Source organism: Coptis chinensis, chromosome 7, assembly GCF_015680905.1.
Source record: "Coptis chinensis isolate HL-2020 chromosome 7, ASM1568090v1, whole genome shotgun sequence".
NCBI lineage: Eukaryota > Viridiplantae > Streptophyta > Magnoliopsida > Ranunculales > Ranunculaceae > Coptis > Coptis chinensis.
Genome location: NC_141462.1, coordinates 38,588,531 through 38,609,814, shown reverse-complemented (window position 1 = coordinate 38,609,814; position 21,284 = coordinate 38,588,531).

Below are 21,284 nucleotides of genomic sequence, written 5' to 3'. Positions count from 1 at the left end.
CATGTAGTTCCTAAGAAATCGGGAGTTACCATGGTGCGTAACGGAAAGGGTGACTATGTTGTCACACAAGGTCCTATGAAATGGAGAATCTATATTGATTACTGACGCGTTTAAATGCTATGACACGAAAAGGATCACTTTCCTTTACCTTTTATAGATCGGATGCTTTCGAGCGCTAGCTGGTCATGCTTTTTATTGTTTTACGGATGGCTACTCGGACTATTTTCAGATTATTATTGATATTGATGACCAAGAAAAGACTACCTTCACATGTCCCTTTGGAACGATGCCTATAAACGAATGCCTTTTGGCCTTTGTAATGCTCCCGGTACCTTCCAAATTGTATGCTTCATATAATTAGTGACATGGTAGAGCTTTATGGAAGTTTTCATGGATGATTTTTCTATCTATGGAGACTCCTTCACAAACCGCTTGTCTAACCTGTCTAAGGTTTTGACACGGTGTGAAGAAAAGAGCCTCGTTTTAAACTGGGAAAAGTGATATTTCATGGTGAAAAAGGGCATAGTACTAGGTCACATTGTATCTAGTGATGGCATCGAAGTAGATAAGGCCAAACTAGATAAGATAGCGACTCTACCTAAACCACGAACTGTCCGTGATATTAGAGCCTTTCTAGGCCATGCAGGTTTTTATAGGCGTTTTATTAAAGATTTCTCGAAAATAGTTAGGCCTTTAACTAATCTGCTTTTGAAGGATGCAATCTTTGATTTTAATTTTAACTATAAGCAGGCTTTTGAAACTTTAAAAGCCACCCTAACCTCTGCACCAATTATACAGCCTCCCGATTGGTCTAAAATTTTCAAACTCATGTGTGATGCTAGTGATTATGTAGTTGGTGCTGTCTTGGGACAGAAACTAGATAATAAGTCCACTGTTATTTATTATGCTAGTAAAACCTTAAACGATGCTCAACGGAATTATTCAACTACTGAAAAAGAATTCTTAGCTGTCATTTATGCTTTAGATAAGTTTCGTCCTTATTTGATTGGTTCTAAAACTTTAGTTTACACGGACCATGCAGCCCTTAAGTACCTTCTTGCAAAGAAGGATGCTAAGTAGAGATTAATCCGATGGATTCTTCTCCTGGAAGAGTTCACATTAGAAATAAAGGACAAAAGAGTGGTCAAAAACGTAGTTGCCGACCACTTATCTAGACTTACAAACGACGATAATAGTGATTCTGAGTCCATACCGGACTCTTTTCCTGATGGGCATCTATATGCTATTTTTTCAGCACCATGGTATGGTGACATTGTAAATTATTTAGCGGCTGATGTTATACCTTATAATTGGTCAAGAAATGAACGTAAGAAGTTCTTGGCCAGAGTTAAGTTATACTCTTTGGGATGAGCCTACCTTTTTTAAGTATTGTGCGGATCGATTATTCGTCGTTGCATTCCCGGTGGGAATATAATGAAGTTCTATCGTTCTGCCATGACAAAGAGTGTGGTGGCCATTTTAGTGGAATGAAAACAGCCGCTAAAGTTCTTCAATGTGGATTTTATTGGCCTACCCTTTTTAAGGATGCCCAAGTGCATTGCAAGACGTGTATTCGTTGCCAACAACTTGGGCGAATCACGAAGCGTAATATGATGCCATTAAATCCAATCTTGATAGTAGAAATTTTTGACGTTTGGGGTATTGATTTCATGGGTCCCTTCCTGTTTCCCACGGTTATATTTTATATTAGTTGTTGCGTGGACTACGGTCTAAATGGATAAAGGTCATGGCTTGCCGTAGCAATGACCATAAGGCGGTTGTATTTTTATTAAGGAGTATATTTTCGTGCGTTTTGGCATTCCTAAAGCCATCATTAATGATGGTGAAACACATTTTTGCAATGAGTTGTTGCATCTCTAGTGAAAAAGTATGGAGTTACACACAAGATAGCAACTCCTTATCATCCACAAACTAGCGGACAAGTAGAAGTTTCTAATAGGGAAATCAAAAAGATTTTAGAAACAATCGTAAATCCCGATAGGAAAGACTGGGCGCGTCTATCGGATGCCTTATGGGGTATAGAACTGCTTTCAAAACTCCTATAGGTATGTCTCCCTTTAGACTTGTATTTGGGAAACCATGTCATTTGCCCGTTGAATTAGAGCACCGTGCTCTGTGGGCTATAAAAAGCCTTAACTTCAATATTGATGAGGCGGGTGTCAAACGCAAGTTGCAATTGAATGAGCTTGAAGAAATCCATAGCGATTCTTACGATCTCGCAAAGGATTATAAAGCTAACATGGAACGTGTTCATGATAAGCAAATCTTGCGCAAAGAGTTTGTGGTTGGTCAAAAGGTTTTGCTTTATAACTCCCATCTACATATTTTCCCAGGGAAACTAAAAACCCATTGGTCTGGTCCTTTTCTGGTTATTGAAGTCACCCCTTACGGGGCAATCACCTTGGTAAATCCCAAGGACAACAGTACCTTTCAAGTTAATGGTCAACGGTTAAAACATTTTCATGAACTTCTGTCCCCTGATGTAGAGGAAGTCCTTTTACAGGACCCTGTCTATGAGGATTGACCTTGGTCATTTGGTGTACTTCCTTTCACTTCCATATAGTGATAAGTGCACCATTCAGGTAATCGGGCCCTCCCTATGGAGTGTGTGGCTGTAAATACCGGATCCTAAGTCCACGTTTCACATAATTCACGTTTTCCACTTTTGCATATTTTCTCGGTTTTTGAGTCATGTTCCTCTATGGGGTGAATTATGTATTTATTATTTTTCGTGTTTCTTATAATAAACTAATAAAAAAAAAAAAAAAAAAAAAAAAAAAATATATATATATATATATATATATATATATATATATATATATATATATATATATATATAAAAATTCTAAAATCATAGAAATAGCAATCCAACAAGTCTTGGGAATCGACTTTAAAAGCGATTGACGTTTAAAACAAATTTTGTGTTTAAAAATTTGTTTGGGGGTGGGCAGTCGGTCTTTCCATCTGGATTGCTCGAACTTTCCATTTGTGTTGCTTAGGCCCATTAGTTGTAGTTCATTTGGGTTGACGTTATCTAAAACTTAGATTTCCTTCGTTCGCATAACTTACATCACACACGCACTTTGAAGCATTTTTCCACCTTCTTATACGTCACCCATGGTTGGAATTGAGTGTTTTATGGATCATTGGATTGGAAATTCTCTACTGATCATTTCCATAACTCATTCGCCAAAATCGGACCAGTAACGAAGCGGCAAATTGAATTTGAAATTGTGCGAAATATCGAAAAGTTTGGAATTCGAATTGGGCTTGGGCCCAAACCGCACGCACGTCTGTGCGTCTCCTTCCTTCCCAAAAACGCATAGTTGTTTCCTTTTCCAATCCCGCCGGTTACCAAAGTTTAAAACAAACCTTAAACACCAAAATAATAAAATAATAAAATAATAAAATGAAAAAAATAAAAAAAAAAAAAAAAAAAAAAAGAAAAGAAAACCTAACTACACCCACGCCAAGCATTTAAATCAAAATGAAATCTTCTCCAAACCATTACCACCACCAACCCCAACAATTTTAAAACTCCGAAAACAGCCACCAATTCAAGCTTTAACCTACCACCGTACCCACCATCCCCACCACCGTTGTTTTTAGTTGTTTTTCATCAAACTCGCCTCCGCCACCGTCTACAAAACCATTGTTTGTTTCAAAAACTTCAATGGCGCTACGACGAAGAATTTTGCTGGAGCACGCGTTTGCTGCCGACCACTTCGCGCCATTTTACGACGCGGAGATGACTAGGAGAAATTGGAATGGACTGTAGTACTCGACTGAGGAATTCTATCACTACGATTTGGTAGAACAGTTTTATAAGAAGCGAGAATTTGAAGGGGATAGGATTTTCATTAAGGTAGCAAGAACGATGAGGGAAGTAACGAGACAGTTGTTGGCTGAGCTGTTAGGAATTACGCCTGAAAGCAACCTAGAAACGACCATTCAGGATTCCCAGTATACTGGAGTTCCTACTTTGAGGAAAGATATTGTCGTGGAGGGTGAATACAATCCGAGATCTTATTGCGTCCGCCAGTCAAGTCTGAGAACCAACCAACTGACTGTAGCTCAGTGGATTGGTAGGAACGTCCTCGGGAAAGACAAAGTCAGGGATATCGGTCTGCAATGTCTGCACGTTCTCTGGATTTTGCAAACGAATAAGTATAATTTCTGCATCCTCGATTTAATTTTTAATGTGATTAGAGGAGTGATAAAGAGCATGACGCCTCTTCCCGTATTGATCACTAAGATCATGCTCTCATTTAGAGCTGTCGCAAAATCTGATCCTATTAAGATCAAATTGCATTCTAATACAAGTATTTATACGGATTGCATCCAAGAGACTTGGCCGTTGTTTGAAGGAAATGTAGTTGAGTTGGCGGATGAAATGGAAGATATGACATGTCTGGATGAAAATGCATTAGATAGTTGTAATTCTAATTTAGAACGCATGCAAGTGTTGCAAACTGGCTTGCGTTGCGTTTATGGTATTTGTGAAGATATCCGAGATAGATAGATTGTAGTTCGAAATAAACAAACGAACCTTCAGACGAGAGTTGAAATGCTCGAAAGGGGTCAGGAAGATATCTTGTCTAACATGGAGACTATGCACCAGTGCCAAGAGGACCACTATATAGTACTAAAGGCTGAGATGGAAGCTCAACGCTTGCTTCAAATAGAGATGCTACGTCGCATGCCAACCTTGGAGGATTCTGGCTCAGACAAGTCTGAGAGGCATGAGCGTCGTCGCCGAAGAACAGATGGCTCAAGCCATTCTTCATCCCAGGACCAATCTCCATCTCAAGGTCCATCTTCATCACATGGCTAGGTGTTCACCATCAGTTTGTGTTCGCTGTTATTTCATTGTTTTTATTGTTTTATTAGTTGGATTTTAATTCAGTTGTTAAATTTAAATATTAATGTGTTTGTTTTATGTTGTTTGGATTTAAATTTTATTTTTAATATAATTGGTTATTTTCGAATTGTGCGTGTTTTTATCATTAATCCCACCTTCCCGAATTGTTTGGGGGTGGTAATATTTATACCGAGCATAATTCGTTATATGATCATCTTCTGTAAGGTTGTCTTGGAGTAAAGGTTGAGAATTTGGCCGATATCGGCATATCTATGATTATGTGTGGTGGTAGCATGAAACCTAGGAGAGTTTAGAAGTTACTATTCTAAATCCAGTATAAAAGATACCAGGGTTGTTATAAAATCAAAAATATGGTTTGTTTCCGTTTTCGGGTTTGGAAATTTTCTATTTCTGGAAATTGCCTTAAACAATTTGGCAACTTGCCAATTCATTTTGGAAGCTCAGAACCTATTTAAACTTCCTTCATTCTACACTCACAACCCACACTACACCCCACCATCATCTCTCACCTTTCACTCCAAGATTTTCCTTCTTTTTCCTTGTAAACTTCTGTTTCAGCACTTACGAGCGCACCTGCGCCTCAGTAGAGCGCACCCGCTCCCTAGTTGAGCGCGACTCGAGCCCAAACACTGTAACTCCAAAAACACCCGAGCGCACCCGCGCCCTAGTTAGAAGCGACTTCGCACCCAAACATAAATCTAAAATACCCGAAGCACTGCTTCAAGTGGAAGCGCACCAGCGCCCCGCCCTCAGGAACACGAAAATTTCCAATTTTCTGAGGGTTGTTCCAGGATTTTTGGAGCTGTTCAAAAGAGTAGTTGAGATGACATCTCCTATAGTCATACCTGAACAGTCTTTCTAAGACGTGTTGGGAACCGATACCTATGGAGCATCGTTAAAGCGGCGGATCGATCGCGATTAGGATGGCGCCATCTATCGGTAAGTGATGACGATTCATATTCAAGCCGCGACTTCATTGCTTCTTTCTACGACCACGTTAGTTTCTATTGTAATCGGGATGGAGAACAAGAATTCTCCGCGAGTCGATGACACGACACTAGAATTCAATAAACATGTGGCGCTTTAGTTTCGTGGATTACCAATACGATCCTGTTCACACATGGGGATATATGACCCGATAATGCATACCTTTATGATTATACATATTTCCATGAGTATTATGGGGAGGGTATTTCGAAAGTAATGGACCGAGGCGATTTAGCATTGCCCTTGGTAGCACAATCCCTAAACGTAGGCACCACACCATGTTATTCATCCCGATGAATATTTTGGGGAATGGCGGTTCATACGCAAAGCGATCTGGCTGGTGACATTTTCCTCACTTTAGCTGAGGGACGTCGCCGATATGACATTCCCCGAGTTTTAGTCACTAGTCTTAAGAGAGCCCAAAGCATGAGGCGTAAGTATCTTCTTATGCTTGTTTTGGTAAGTCGCATCATGCGTAGTTGTTTACCTGTATTATATACCCAATTCACAGATTGGAAAAAGGTTGAAGTCATGAGACCCACCAATTGGGTAGTTCGCTCATTACGAATTATGACTTGGCCGGGATGGCAGGTGCAACCTCATTTGGTCGCCCCGTACATCCCATCAGACATAATAACACTTAACAGATTAGCATTAGTAGATGATAAATGGCAGCAAGCTTGGCAAGTAATAATGGCCTGGCAGGATGCGAAGGAACCTCATCTCTTTGATGAGGAGGAAGATGCTTAAGCGGGAGATAAGGTAAGTTTTTAGTTTTGTTATTGTCTGCTTATGTCCCAAGCAATTTAATTCTGTTAACCCCATAATGGGTGGAACTCTTAAAGAGTTGCGTCAGTTTTTTTTTATTTCTTATATTAGTATGTTCTAACCTTGTTTTGCAGATGTTCCAGAATTTCACTCATTTCCATAGTATTTTTCTACCTTCTTTATTTAAATGCTTTGAGGACAAAGCATGCTTCTTGTTTGGGGGGGCATAGAAACACGTGTAATTAAGGCATCTGTTAGGATATAGATATGTATAATATGCATTTGTTTTCAAGTTAAAAATTTCAAAAATATAAATAAATAAGTTTATGTTATACACTTAGGAATATTGGTATTGTTTTCTTTCTCTATGCTCTTAACAATCTAGAAGTCTCACGTAGCTTTTGCATCAGAATAATTGTTAGAAACTTAGGTTAATATGTAGGTAATAATCTTTGCATCTATCTATAAATATATTACATGAGTATCTATGATTGTTAGCGATAAGTTTGAAATCTAGGCTAGAGTACTTTATTCTACAAATCGCGGAGAATATAGCCTAAAGCCTTATATGAGCTAAACATTTGAGAAATGACACAAGGGAGAAGTAAAATCCGGATAGAGAAATCACACGTCCACTTGCTTGATCACTATGCCATATCCCTAAGCGAGAATTTAGGCCCTCTTTGGATCGATATAGCCAGAAATTCAAACCTATGAATTATTTTCCGCTAGTAAGCCCCTCGAGCCTTTCTTTAGCCTTCCATAAACCACAATTCCTTTACCCTGTTACAAAAAAACAAAACAAAATAAAAAGTCAACTTACCCAATCTAGAATAAGTCTGAAAATAGAATGAGTGAAGAAAGAAGAAGAGAAAACCTATGTAAACAAAAAAAATTAGTTAGTAAAAAAAAAAAAAAAAAAAAAAAAAAAAAAAATCCATCATCCAAGGAAAAAAAAAAAATAAATAAATAAAAAATCCAAAAATAGAATAAAAGGGAGTAAAAAGCCAAAGAAAAAAGAAAAAAAAAATATGACTAAGGATGGAAACAAAGTATAGAAGCAAAAGAAAATAACAAGGTTTTCTAAGTTACATAATATGAAGACTCTATTATCTCGGACTTGTCCTTTTGAATATCCATTTCCTTCCTTCTTAAACCATCTCCTAATCCCATGAACACCTAATAAAGACCTCTAGCTCAATTAGGAATAGGTTAGTGTGATAGCAAATGGCAGATGTGTTCGATCGACTCGGCTTCCTTGTTTGTCATTGAGATTGTAAGGTAAAGTGTGCCCATCGCACACTTTAATCGGAGTGTAAACTTGAGTAGAAAAATCAGAGTGGTTTTGTCTTGACATTTATGTGAGGACCTACTTAAGGGCGCTTATTCGAAGTTTTCATAAACTAACCACGCTAGGCATTTCATAGTATTACTCATAGTATATATATTTGTATCATAGATGATTGATTATTATGCATATATTAGTTTAGGTTTTGACTTGGTTATTCTTATTCATTTGCTAGTGAGATGTATAGATAGTTGAGACATGAATGAGGAAACAATAGTTTTATTTCTTAGTCGTTGTAGTATAGATGAAGTTTGTGAGTACCTTCATCGAAAACTCTCACGAGGCTATAACTTCGTCCACTAGGGAATTCCTAGTGGTTTAAAGCCTTGTTGCATATGGTCAATGCAATCGCACTCAGCGAAACGAGAGTAGCTAGAACTACATTTTTGGTCACTTATTCTAATTTCTCATATTTGCTTGAGGACAAGCAAAATGCTGTTTGGGGGTGGTTTGATAAGAGCCCAAAACTGTAGTTTTAACCCTCAGAAAACATCATACTTTTAGACCAATTATGTGAGTAATAATTAAGAGTTAATACTGATTACGTGTTTTTATGCGTTTCAGGCTTCAAAGTCAATTATGTGCAGAAATGTGCCACTTTGATGAGATAAAGGAGCAATGGTTGGTTGCTAAGGAGTTCTGTGATTAAAGGCCAAGATTCAAGAAGACAAAGCCTTTATAAAGCCCGGTCAAAGCTGAAAAGTTCAAAGTCAACGCGGGTAGAAACAATACACAAGTCAGTAAAACTTCCAAAGGCCGTATCTTTGGACTCAGACCTCGGAATTGGGTCTACCTTATGTCAAAACGACTGGCTCGGAAAGAGCTTTCCAATGGTCTAAGCCTTGGCCTAATCAGAGGAGCGGAAGTGGACGAAAAGTCTATCGAAGCCAACTGCAGCTGAAGAGGCCTTTTTGGACTGAAAGAATTGGGTTTTGGGCCTGATTCTCTGGCCCAAAACATGGCTCCAAGCCCATGCACAATTTTTGGATCTAAAGATATAAAAACAAAAGCTTAGCTCTTTGTTAATGGTAGCTAGTTAGACCTAAAAATATAGATAATTCTAGATCTAGTTTTCATTAATTAAATTAAGTTTAGTTTAAATTCAATTCTTGTTTTAGATTAAACTCTTAAATCATTTATCTTCATTGATTAGATAAATAAATTAGTAGATTCTTATTCATTTCAATTTTGTCATTTACAATTGTTTAGATCTAAATTCCCTCATTACTTGTTATTCATTTCCTAGTTATTACCTGAGATTTCAATCATTGTTTAGATAAATTGCATAAAGATAAAATTTTTATATGATGTCTAGTTTTAAATCAATGGGAAATGATAGTAGTATGAATCAAGGCTAAACCTCCATAAGAGGGGTTGAAGAAACCTTGATGACGTTTGATCTTTGTTAAACTTATAAATCGTCGTGATAATTATTCCACTCTAGAAACGATTAATTCACCATGAGAATGGGTTTAATCGCTCACATGCTAGTTATGAATTGGTAGAAATGTCATGTATAATTAGGGATTATAATTACTATTTTGATATGCGAAGCATTCAATTTGGATCACGACGAGTCTTTGTTAGTAGGATTAAGTCGAGTTAAGGTAGATTCAATTCCCTTTAATTCTTTATCTAGATTCAAACCCTTAGCATTCTCTCATTTTGTTATTCGTAATTTGTTAATTGAATTCCCCTCGTAGTATAGAATTCCCCTCGTAAACCTCTCATTAGACTTAAGACCGATTAATTAGACTAGAAAACATTCCATGCTAAAGAACTAGGAGTGGAACGAATTTGTTACTCCACTCTATTCCGATAGAATTGAGAGTAGAAAACTTGATAAATTAGGCTTGTAATAAGTTTTAGTTTACTTAGGTTTTGAGTTTTATCGTTCATTTCGTAGGTAAACTATCATTTTTATGTTTATCAGAGCTCCTCAAGGGGACATCATTAACCCGACTTCTTGTGGGACACGGATTCCTTCTATAATCAACAGAACACCTTACATACAATGTCATTATACCCAATCCATCGAGTTTGTTGATTCACAAATGAATCTCACTCATTGATGATTTAAAGCAATGTACAATGCATGTAAGTGCCCGTTATTATATCTGGATTAGGAGGAGAAGCATCCATAATAACAAAGGTGTTTGTTCTCTTATATAGTCAGTATAAGGAGAAACAACCTCACTTGGTCCTGTTCAATACACACAAAGTGTACTAGTGTAATCCTATAGTCAAGATAGACTAATACCAGATTATACTACAACCGTACTAATGGTTTGTCCAAATCCATCTAGGTTGTGAACGATTACTTATACTTTATAAGGTACTGATGATATGATCTTCTGTATATTCACACCATATCATCTACAACATAAAGTATTAGACACATGCATATAACTAATATGCATAACATTTGCCCATATAATTCTTATTCAAAAAATGAAGAATTAGAGTTAATACAAAAGTAATGCTTTTAGTAAATAACCCTATCATGTTTGAGCTATGAAGCCTTTGAGCTCGAGTGAGCATTGTAGCTTAAGTAAGCATGTTGCTCTTAGAGAGCATTCTATACTAAGTTAACCCTAGAAATGTAGGTTTTGAACTAGTAGTTATGTGAGCTATGTAGCCTTGAGCTCGAGTAAGCGTTGTAGCTTAAGTAAGTGTGTTGCTCTTAGAGAGCATTCTGCACTAAGTTAACCCTAGAAATGTAAGTTTTGAACTAGTGAGAGGCGTGTGAGCTATGTAGCCCCGAGCTCGAGTGAGCGTTTGGTCGTTCAAAACGTTTGAGCTTTGGAGAGCGTTTAAGTTCGTTTGAATGTTTTTCCTTTAGAAAGCGTTCTGCACTTAGTTGACCCTAGGAGTATAGGTCTCCAACTAGCGAGAAGTGTTAAGGCTAAGTAGCTTGTGAGCTATGTAGCCCTGAGCTCGAGTGAGCATTTTAATGTGGAAAACGTTTAAGCCCTGTAAAGTGTTTTAGTTCGAGTGAGCATTCTGCTCTTAGAAAGCGAGTTGTGCGTCTACTTGATAACATTGAGAGATGCAAAATAAAAGTTATATGTATAATGCTTAAGAGTAAGAACTCATGAAAATGGAATTATTTATTGATAAAATTTCTTTAACAAGAAAGTATTCCAAGGATGTGGAAGTGCTTGTCCATCTTGGGTTTTTATCCAATATGCTCCATTGCCAACGACTCGTTCCACTATATAAGGGTTTTCCCATGTTGGTGCCAATTTCGAGTCATCCTTAGTCTTTTTCAAGACTAGGTCGCCAGGTTGGAAACTTCAAGTGTTAACTCGCTTGTTGTATGTCTTTATCAGAGTTTGATGGTAGGATGCCACTCGAATGGCTTCTAGGTCGAGTTGTTCTTCAAGTAAATTGACCTCACGAGCAAGAATGGAATCGTTCTGACCAAATTCGACGATCTCAGATCGAGTCGTTGTAATTGTCAGCTCAAGGGATGACGACCTCCGTACCGTAGCATAGTGAGAATTGTGACTCCCCTGTACTAGAACGAGCTGTCATTCTATGAGCCCATAGGATGTTTTCTAACTGCATTGGCCACTGGCTTTTGTTCTTTTCAATCTTCTTTTTCAAGTTCTCTAGAATTGCTTTGTTACTAGCTTTTGCTTAACCATTGCTCTAAGCGTCACTGGGAAGTGGAGAATGCGTGAATGATCTTCCACTTGACCAAGAATTCTTTGACAGTTTTTCCCTTGAATTGAGAGCCATTATCCATCACCAATGTGTGGGGGAGGCCAAATCTGATAATGATGTTAGTCCAAATGAAGCTTCTAACATTAGATTCTTTGACATGAGCCAAGGGAATCACTTCCACCACCCATTTGGTGAAGTAGTATGTTGCAACTAGGATGAACTGAAAGCCTATGCTTTTCTGTGGAATGAACTCATGATGTCCAAGCCCCACATGTAAAATGGCCAAGGGCTGGCAATATTGATCAGTTCGCGAGATGGCTAGATAATGTTATGGCCAAATGTTTGGCACTTATGCATTTGAGTACATACTTCTTGGCATCGATCTGCATTCTTGGTAAGAAGTATCCTTGTGAGATCGCTTTGTGAGCCAGAGAGTGACCTCCTGCGTGGTTTCCGCATTCTCCCTTGTGGATTTCTGCAAAAATCATCTGACCCTGTTCTGGGCTTATGCACCTCAGATGGGGCGGATTTTCTGAAAAGTTTGTCATTTACTAGACAGTAGTGACCTGACTGATATTGAACCTGTCGGGCCTTGGTGCGATCTACTGGTAATTTGCCGAGCTGGATGTAATCTATGATGGGTTGCATCCATGTTTGACTCATCTGAGTGTCAGAGAGTGGGCATAGTTCGGTAACTTCTAGGACGTGCTCACTTTTGTAAGAAGGTCGATCAACTTCTTTGATGATTAGTTTCCTAGGGTCACAGTTCGGTGTTTGGGTCGCGAGGTACACCAAGCTGTCAGCGTGGTGATTCTCTTCCCGTAGGAAATGGTGTATCGTAACTTTCTTGAAGGAAGGTAGTAATTGATTTACAACTTGAAGGTATTTAGAAAGGTTACCTTCATTAGTGGCGTACTCATGGGCAACCTGACGAACGACCAGTTGTGAATCGGTAAAGACCTTGAGCTCCGAGCTCTAACGTCATACGGAGTCCCATGATCAGGGCTTCGTACTCCGCTTCATTGTTGGAGGTCGTGAAATTTTTGGGAACTGACTTTTCCACCATAGAACCATCTGGTGACACTAGGACTACTCCGACTCCACTGCCCCCTAGATTGCTAGCTCCATCCATGAAGAGTGACCATTCCGACGGGTCATGTTGTTTAGAGGTCAGGGTGTTGTCCTCTGGTTCCCAGTTCAGGTCGTTTACTGGGAAATCTGCTAAGAAATCAGCAACGACCTGACCCTTATGAGAGGTTCTTGGGGTGAACTCAATGTCGTGTTCACCGAATTCTTCTACCCATACTGCCCTGCGAGTTGTCTTATTGGCTTTAAGAAGGATCTCCTTAAGAGGCAGGTCGGTGAGCACTTTGGCTAGATGTGCTTGGAAGTAGGGCCTGAACTTTCTTGCTGAGTAAAGTAGTGCCAGTACTGCCTTTTCGATGTGGGAGTAGTTCTTCTCAACTGGCAATAATGTCTTGCTTGTGAAGTAGATCGGTTTCTTTGTGTTTTGTTCCTTTTTGAAGAGAACTAAACTGATAGCGAAATCAGACACAGCTAAGTACAGCCCCAGCGTTTCACCATCAATCGGTTTTGCTAGCACGGGTGGTGTTGTCAAATAGTCCTTGAGAGTAGAGAACGCTTGGTGGCATTGCCCTTTCCATGAGAACTGTTCACCCTTCTTGAGAATTTGTAGGAAAGGTTGGCATTTGTCTGATGCTCTCGATATGAATCGGTTTAGAGCTGCCACCATTCTTGAGAGTTTCTGTATCTGCTTCTTTGTTTTTGGGTTGGGCATGTCTAAGAACGCTCGAATCTGATCAGGGTTTGCTTCTATCCTATGTTGTGAGACCTGATACCCCAAAAATTTCCCGGAGGATGCTCCAAAGAGGCATTTCTCAGGGTTAAGTTTCATTTAAGTTTGCTGAAGTCTGGAGAACGCTTGTGTGAGATGATCTAAGTGGTCTCCAACTTTCTTGCTTTTGACAATCATGTCGTCTATGTAGACTTCCATGGTGTCACCTAACATGTCTTGGAATATATCGGTGACGAGTTGCTGGTAGGTAATTCCAGCATTCTTGAGGTCGAACAGGAGGACGTTGTAACAGTAAATTCCTTGCTCTGTCACGAATGAGGTTTTCTCTTGGTCTTCTTCTGCTAGTGGGATTTGGTTGTAGCCGCTGTAGGCATCCATGAATGACAAGAGCTCGTATTTTGTGTCCGGGTCCACAAGTTGGTCGATTCTTGGTAAGGGGAAGCTATCCTTAAGAGTTTCTAGATTTAGGTTGGTAAAGTCCACGCAAAGGCGAACTGTGCCATTCTTTTTTGGGACTGCAACTATGTTAGCAACCCATTCAGGGTAATCGACCTTCCTAATGAAGCCAACTTTTTTGAGATTTTCAACTTCTTCATTGATTGCTTTTTGGAATCTAAGGGATAACTTTCGAGGTCGTTGGCGAACTGGTTTAGCACTTAGGTTAACATTTAACTTATGGCATACAACATTAGGATCAATTCCGGGCACATCGATGTACGACCAAGCAAAAACATCTTTATTTAATGATAAAAAGCTTACAAGTTGTATCTTGAGTGTAGGATAAAGGTTAGCTCCTACATACATGAACTTAGGGTCCTCTTCAGTTCCTAGGTTAACCTTTTCCTTCAGCTCGGTCTGAGCAGCCGCTTCAATGGGTTGAGCGACCTCTGGGGTCTTGGTCTCTTGCGGTGTCTCTGATATGCGTAAACACAAATAATCAATCAACTGAACAAGTGCTTATATCAATATTCCTACTCTCAAATAATAATGAAGTAATATAAATAGTACGGATTCGTTCCACTCCTAAACTACCAAGACATAAATGAAATTCAACTAATTTAAATCACAAAGAAACAATGGTGAGAGTAATATTATGTTGAGCGATTTATATTCAACGATTATACTACGGATTAAATAAATCAAAATTAACTAAACTAATAAAAATAGGGTTTTGATTGAAGAGAAAGTTATAGAGAAGAGTAATCAATCCACCTAATGATTAGTTTCAAGCAAGAATAGAATTATTCATTGAAAAGAGATCATCTTTTGGTTTTCACACAATGATCCAACCTAAAGCCTCAAACTTTATCATCCCTAGCAACAACCTACATCTCTATAGTCATTATTACTAGCATGTAGGATTATTACAACCAAGTCTCTCGACTTAATTATAACAATTCCTAGTTTAATTTACTATATACTTATTTTGGAAGTCATACAATAAACTAAACTCATTGAAATACATCCACAATTAAATAATCATACTAAGTAATCTATTCCTCATTAGGCTTCATAATCACTCCCTCTAATGGGGGGATTGGCCTAATATCATTGGATTAATTAAACTAAAATAATGAAAGGAAAACATAATGTAAAGAAGAAGTAATTGAATTGAATAAACTAAAGCTTTTATCAAAAGGTTCTAATGGAGGCTACAAACTAAACTAATTAACTAAACATAAACTAAAACTAAAGAGGGATAGAGAGAGAACCCTAATTGATAACTAAACTAAAGAGGAGAGTAGGCAAGTTTTGCGTAGCCTTAACCCGCTTTATATAGGACAGGGTTAGGTTTATAATTTTGTGCATGGGCTTTGGAGCTATGTTTTGGGCCATTAAATCAATCGCAAAACCTAATTACTTAAGTCCAAAAATGGTTTCTCTGCTGAAAATTATTGTAATAGCCTTTTCGTCTCCTTTTACTCCTCTGATTGGCTTAGGAACTGGACCATTAGAAATTTCTTTCCAAGCCGGTCGTTTTGACATTTAGTAGGCCCAATTCTGAGGTCTGAGTCTAAAGATACGGCTTGCGGAAGTTTTGTTGATTTTTCTGCTCTATTTCTGCCCGTGTTGACTTTGACTTTTCAGCTTTGACTAGGCTTTAAAAAGGCTTTTTCTCCTTGAAACTTGGGTTTTAACCATATAGATTTTTAGCAACCAACCTTTGCTCCTTTCTCTTGCAAAAGTGACATATTTATTCACATATTTGACTCCAAGACCTGAAATATTCAAAAGTACGTAAACAGTACTAACTCTTATTTATTATAAACATAATTGGTCTAAATGTAATATTATTAAGGGGGTTAAAACTACAGTTTTGGGCTCTTATCAAACCACCCCCAAACAGTATTTTGCTTGTCCTTAAGCAAATATGTGAAATTAAAATAAGTGGCCAAAAATGTATTCATAACTACTCTCATTTCGCTGAGTGCAATTATATTGACCATATGCAATAAGGTCTTAAACCACTAGGAATTTCCTAATAGACGAGTTATAGCCTCCTGGGAGTTTTCTAGAGAAGGCACTCACAAACTTCATTTATACCTCAATGACTAAGAAATAAAAGTAATTGTTCCCTAATTTTATCTCATAATCTATTCATCTCGCTAGTACTTAAACAAGGATGATCATTCTAAAACTTAAACTAATACATGCATAATAATCAAATCATCTTAAGATAAACAACTATATAATGAACTATGATATAAAATGCAATGGCAAGTCCGTTTCTGAAACTTTTGGGTAGTGTGCCTAAGTAGGTTCTCACAATGAATGTGTCAAAACATATAACACTCTGATTTTTCCACTCAAGTTCGCTAACTCTAGTGTGCAGTGGGCACACGATTCCTCACAATCTCAATGACAATCCAAGGAAGCCGAGGTCTATCAAACACATCTACCACTTACTATCACACCAACCTATTTCTAATTGAGCTAGAGGTCTTTATTAGGTGATACGGGGCGTAGGTGTTGGTTAAAGAAGGAAAAAAATGGATATTCAAAAAGACAAGTCTGAGAAAATAGGGTCTTCATATTGTGTAACTTAGAGAAAACCTTGTTCTTTTGCTTCTACACTTTTTGCTCCATACTTAGCCTTTATTTTGGCTTTTGACTCCTTTTGATTCTATTTTTGGAGTTCTAACTTTTATTTTTCTTTCTTTTTAGAAGCTTTCTTTTCTTTTCTTTTTCTTTCAAAGCAACTAACTAATTTTTGTTTACACAAGTTTTTCTCTTCTCTTTTCTTCACTCATCCTATTTCTCAGACTTATCCAGATAGGTAGGCTGATTTTATTTTATTTTTTATTTTGTTTTATTAGGTAAAATGATTTGTGGTTTGTGAAAAGGCTAATGAAAGGCTCAATGGGGCAACTAGCGGATAATAAATTTCACATAGGTGTGAATTTCTGGCTATATCGATCCAAAGAGGGCATAAATTCTCATTTAGGATATAGTATGGTGATCAAGCAAGTGGATGTGTGATTTCTCTACTCGGATTTGACTTCTCCCTTGTGTCATCACTCAAATATTAATTCATATGGGCTTTTTGGCTAGATTCTCACAAGATATGTATTAAGTACTCTAACCTAGGTCTCAGAAAAATAATGCCAAGTATAATCATAAATGCTCATGCAAGATGTTCATGAAAAGATGCAATGACTATTACCTATATATTAATCTAAGTTTCAAAAATTAAATCCTAATTCAAGTACTACGTGATATTTCTAGACTAATATCATCATGGAGAAGGAAATAATACCATTATCACTAAGTGCCTAGTATAAACAATATTTATGATTTTTAATATTTTATAAAAAAAAGTGCGTAATTTACATCCCAAAAGTGCCTAATTTTTGCAAATGTTTTCATCCCACCATACCCCCAAACAATCGAACGCTTTGTCCTCTAAATGTAAAGAGATAAAGAAAGAATTTGCCATAAAAATGTGGCAAAAATTGGCAGTACTTGTAACATAAATATTGTAAAGATGATATGATAATATGAAGCACAATTAAACTATTACATATTAACTAACACAAACTCTACTAGAGTCAACATGATAGGCAAAGGGTGGTAAAAAGTTTTGAAATGAAAGACTAAAATACGCCACCCTCAAACAAAATTGGAAAACTCTTTTTAAGTTTGAAAATTTTTGTTTGGCCTATACTCCAGAAAGGTGGTATTGTACAAAAACGTGGGTCTTTTAAAGTCAGATTCCCCTAGACTTAAAGTGGGGTCATTTTAAGTCAGATTATTCTCCTAGGCTGTGCACACCCCCAAACAAGCAAGAAACTTGGGTGGCACAAAATGGATGATGTGTGGTCAACTATAAACTAATAGTCAAAAGAGTTGGGGGTCTAGCCATAAAAACATGATACTAAATGCACCCCCAAATAAAATAAAGTTGTATAATTGGAAGAAATCATGTAGAAGAATGAATGAAAACTTATGCAACACATCAAAGAACATATGCAAACCATCATATTGTAGCTGTTTTAAAAAGTTAAAATGACCCAAAAGATGAATTAATGATACTTTAGGTGAGAAAGGAATGAAGTATGGATCCTGATGTCTTTCATGAGGCTCAGATGAGGAAAAATAAGACAAACTAGGTTTCTCACTACACTCGATCAAAGCATGGCTTCTCAACTACAGGAATGGTGTACTTATGGGATTGTGTGCTAGGCAAAAACTCTTCACCGTGAGGGTTGAAAAAATTATAGAGGGTCTCTGAGGCAATAGGCTCAAGTGTAAATTCGAGGTTCCTCTGAAATGGTGGGTGAATGGATGGCTTAGTTGTGGTAGATGGTTGGATTTTAAGAGGTGGTAACTCAGGTGGATGGTGGTCAGTCGGTGGTTCATCAGTTGATGGATCCTCACACGCTCTTAAGAAATCATAGAATTCTTCATCTAGCTTAGCTGAATCCATAAAGTTATAGTTCGTGGCTTTATCTTTAAGAAATTCATCTATTTCTTCCATTGTTATTTCCTCAGCTGCCAAACTAAATTGAGATTCACATTGCGATAAAGAAGTTACTTCTTTTAATTCCTGCACATGACCTTGTTCATGCCTTAGATTAGAATTGTTGATTTATATTTTCTCACTCTCATCCCCTAAAACAATATAAGTTTCCTCAATGACATCATGGTCATCCGACACAAGTCCTAAAGAGTCGTCTTCAAGAATTTTCTCATCCAGGTAGTGTGTGGAGTTAATATAATGGTTAATGGGAGGGTCATGGGAAGGTAAATGGTTCATAAAATTTAGGGTATGTCTTAACTAGGTTGAATGTTTTGGTTATGGTAATAAGTTGTTCTACTTGTGTGTCGATCTCTGGCAAGGTTTAAAGTTCTGTGTTAGGTGAGGGGATCATGGAAATCATTTGGGCTAGATTCTGAGGCATAGTTTGGGTTTTGGCATTTTGTTCTCTAAACGATTTTTCATTGTTGGCTATTTGTTCCCTAAATGTTTGTTCTGAGTCGGTCATTTGTTGGGAAATTTGGTCTGGGAAGGGTGGCAAACTAGATGGGTGGGTGATTTCTAGCATGGTGGAAGGGTCTGGTGTATGTGAGGTTAGAATCAATCTTGTCCCTTCTAAGTCCTGAAGTATTATTTTGTTTTGGGCCATTATTTTGTCAAATGTCATTAGCGGAGGGGAAGCTTGGTGGTGTGGGTCTGATTGGTATGGTGTTTGATAGTCATAGTTATTGGCGTTTGAGTGAATCTGTTTGATTTTGTACTGTGTTGGGTTAGGTTGAGGCTGAATAAATATGGGACATGAATGGGCGGTGTAGTCTGGATTTGAACAAATTGTGCATGGAAAAGTGTTTGGTTCATTATACACACTCATCACGGAACTAGAAGTAGACGACACTAGTTGACTTCATGTATAGTTTGGATGACTAGAAAACTCTTGATTGTATTAGTTACTATGATAATTTGAAAATTGAGGCTCATAATTATTATTATATCCTATAGTAGGTCCAAACTCTTAGTATGATGGGCACTGAGAAGCCTAATGGTAAGGACTACCACAGCATGAACATGGTGAAGGGTTTACATAATAACCACATGATTGTTGGTCTACATATTGATATGCCATATTGGTTTTAAAAATATATTCTAGGACAATTAATATGCAAACAAAACTCTAACTATAAATTTCTAGATAGGCATGTGCGTTGACGTTTACGATAGACAAGCCTGATTATACTAGAATTAAACTCCTCAGACAGAAAAGGCGAGGAGTGGAAGAAGGAGTACCTGAATGCCTCCTTGCTACGCATATGAATAGTGTCTTTGATACACAATCTCAGTGTATTGAAGAATTCGGAACACTGAATATAAAATAATTTGAACAAAAAGAGAGCTTGTGACTAACCGGTGAATCAGGCTTTCTTGAGGGGAGTCTTGGCGCTTCAGCTCAAAATCTCGGGAATTTTTTTTTTTTCCAAGAATAAGAGAGCTGGCGCTCTCAAAAAATTTGAAATTTTTATAGTAGTTTGCTAAGACGTCCAGTAAGTCGCCTTTACCGAGTATTCTTCACTGTGAGTCCGTAGTCTTAAGGGAGCGCGGGCGCACTTTGTGCAAGGCAAAAGGGAGGGCGGGTGTGCTCTTAGTTTAAAACAATGAATTTCAAGCTTGAACAGTAACGAAAATATGAGAAACAAGAATGAAAAATTAAAAGGGTGGGTGGGTAGAGAATGGGGGATTGCCCCTTGGATTCAACCAATTGAATTCTTGTCCTGAATGAGTTTAAGATGGCAACAACGCCATTTGATAAACAGTAAGTTATGTAAACTAACTATCTATGCGTAAACACAAATAATCAATCAACTAAACAAGTGCTTATATCAATATTCCTACTCTCAAATAATAATGAAGTAATATAAATAGTATGGATTCGTTCCACTCCTAAACTACCAAGACATAAATGAAATTCAACTAATTTAAATCACAAAGAAACAATGGTGAGAGTAATATTATGTTGAGCGATTTCTATTCTACGATTATACTACGGATTCAAATAAATCTAAATTAACTAAATTAGTATAAATAGGGTTTTGATGGAAGAGAAAGTTATAAAGAATAGTAATCAATCCACCTAATGATTAGTTTCAAGCAAGAATAGAATTATTCATTGAAAATTAAAGAGATCATCTTTAGGTTTTCACACAATGATCCAACCTAAAGCCTCAAACTTTATCATCCCTAGCAACAACCTACATCTCTATAGTCATTATTACTAGCATGTAGGATTATTACAACCAAGTCTCTCGACTTAATTATAACAACCCCTAGTTTAATTTACTATATGCTTATTTTGGAAGTCATATAATAAACTAAACTCATTGAAATATATACACAATTAAATAATCCTACTAAGCAATCTATTCCATATTAGCTAGGCTTCATAATCACTCCCTCTAATGGGGGGGATTGGCCTAATATCATTGGATTAATTAAACTAAAATAATGAAAGGAATACATAATGTAAAGAAGAAGTAATTGAATTGAATAAACTAAAGCTTTTATTAAAAGGTTCTAATGGAGGCTACAAACTAAATTAATTAACTAAACCTAAACTAAAACTAAAGAGGGGGAGAGAGAGAGAGAACCCTAATTTACAACTAAACTAAATAGGGGAGTAGCAAAGTTTTGTTTAGCCTTAACCCTCTTTATATAGGAGAGGGTTAGGTTTAAAATTTCATGCATGGGCTTTGGAGCTATGTTTTGGGCCATTAAATCAAGCCCATAACCTAATTACTTAAGTCCAAAAAGGGTTTCTCTGCTG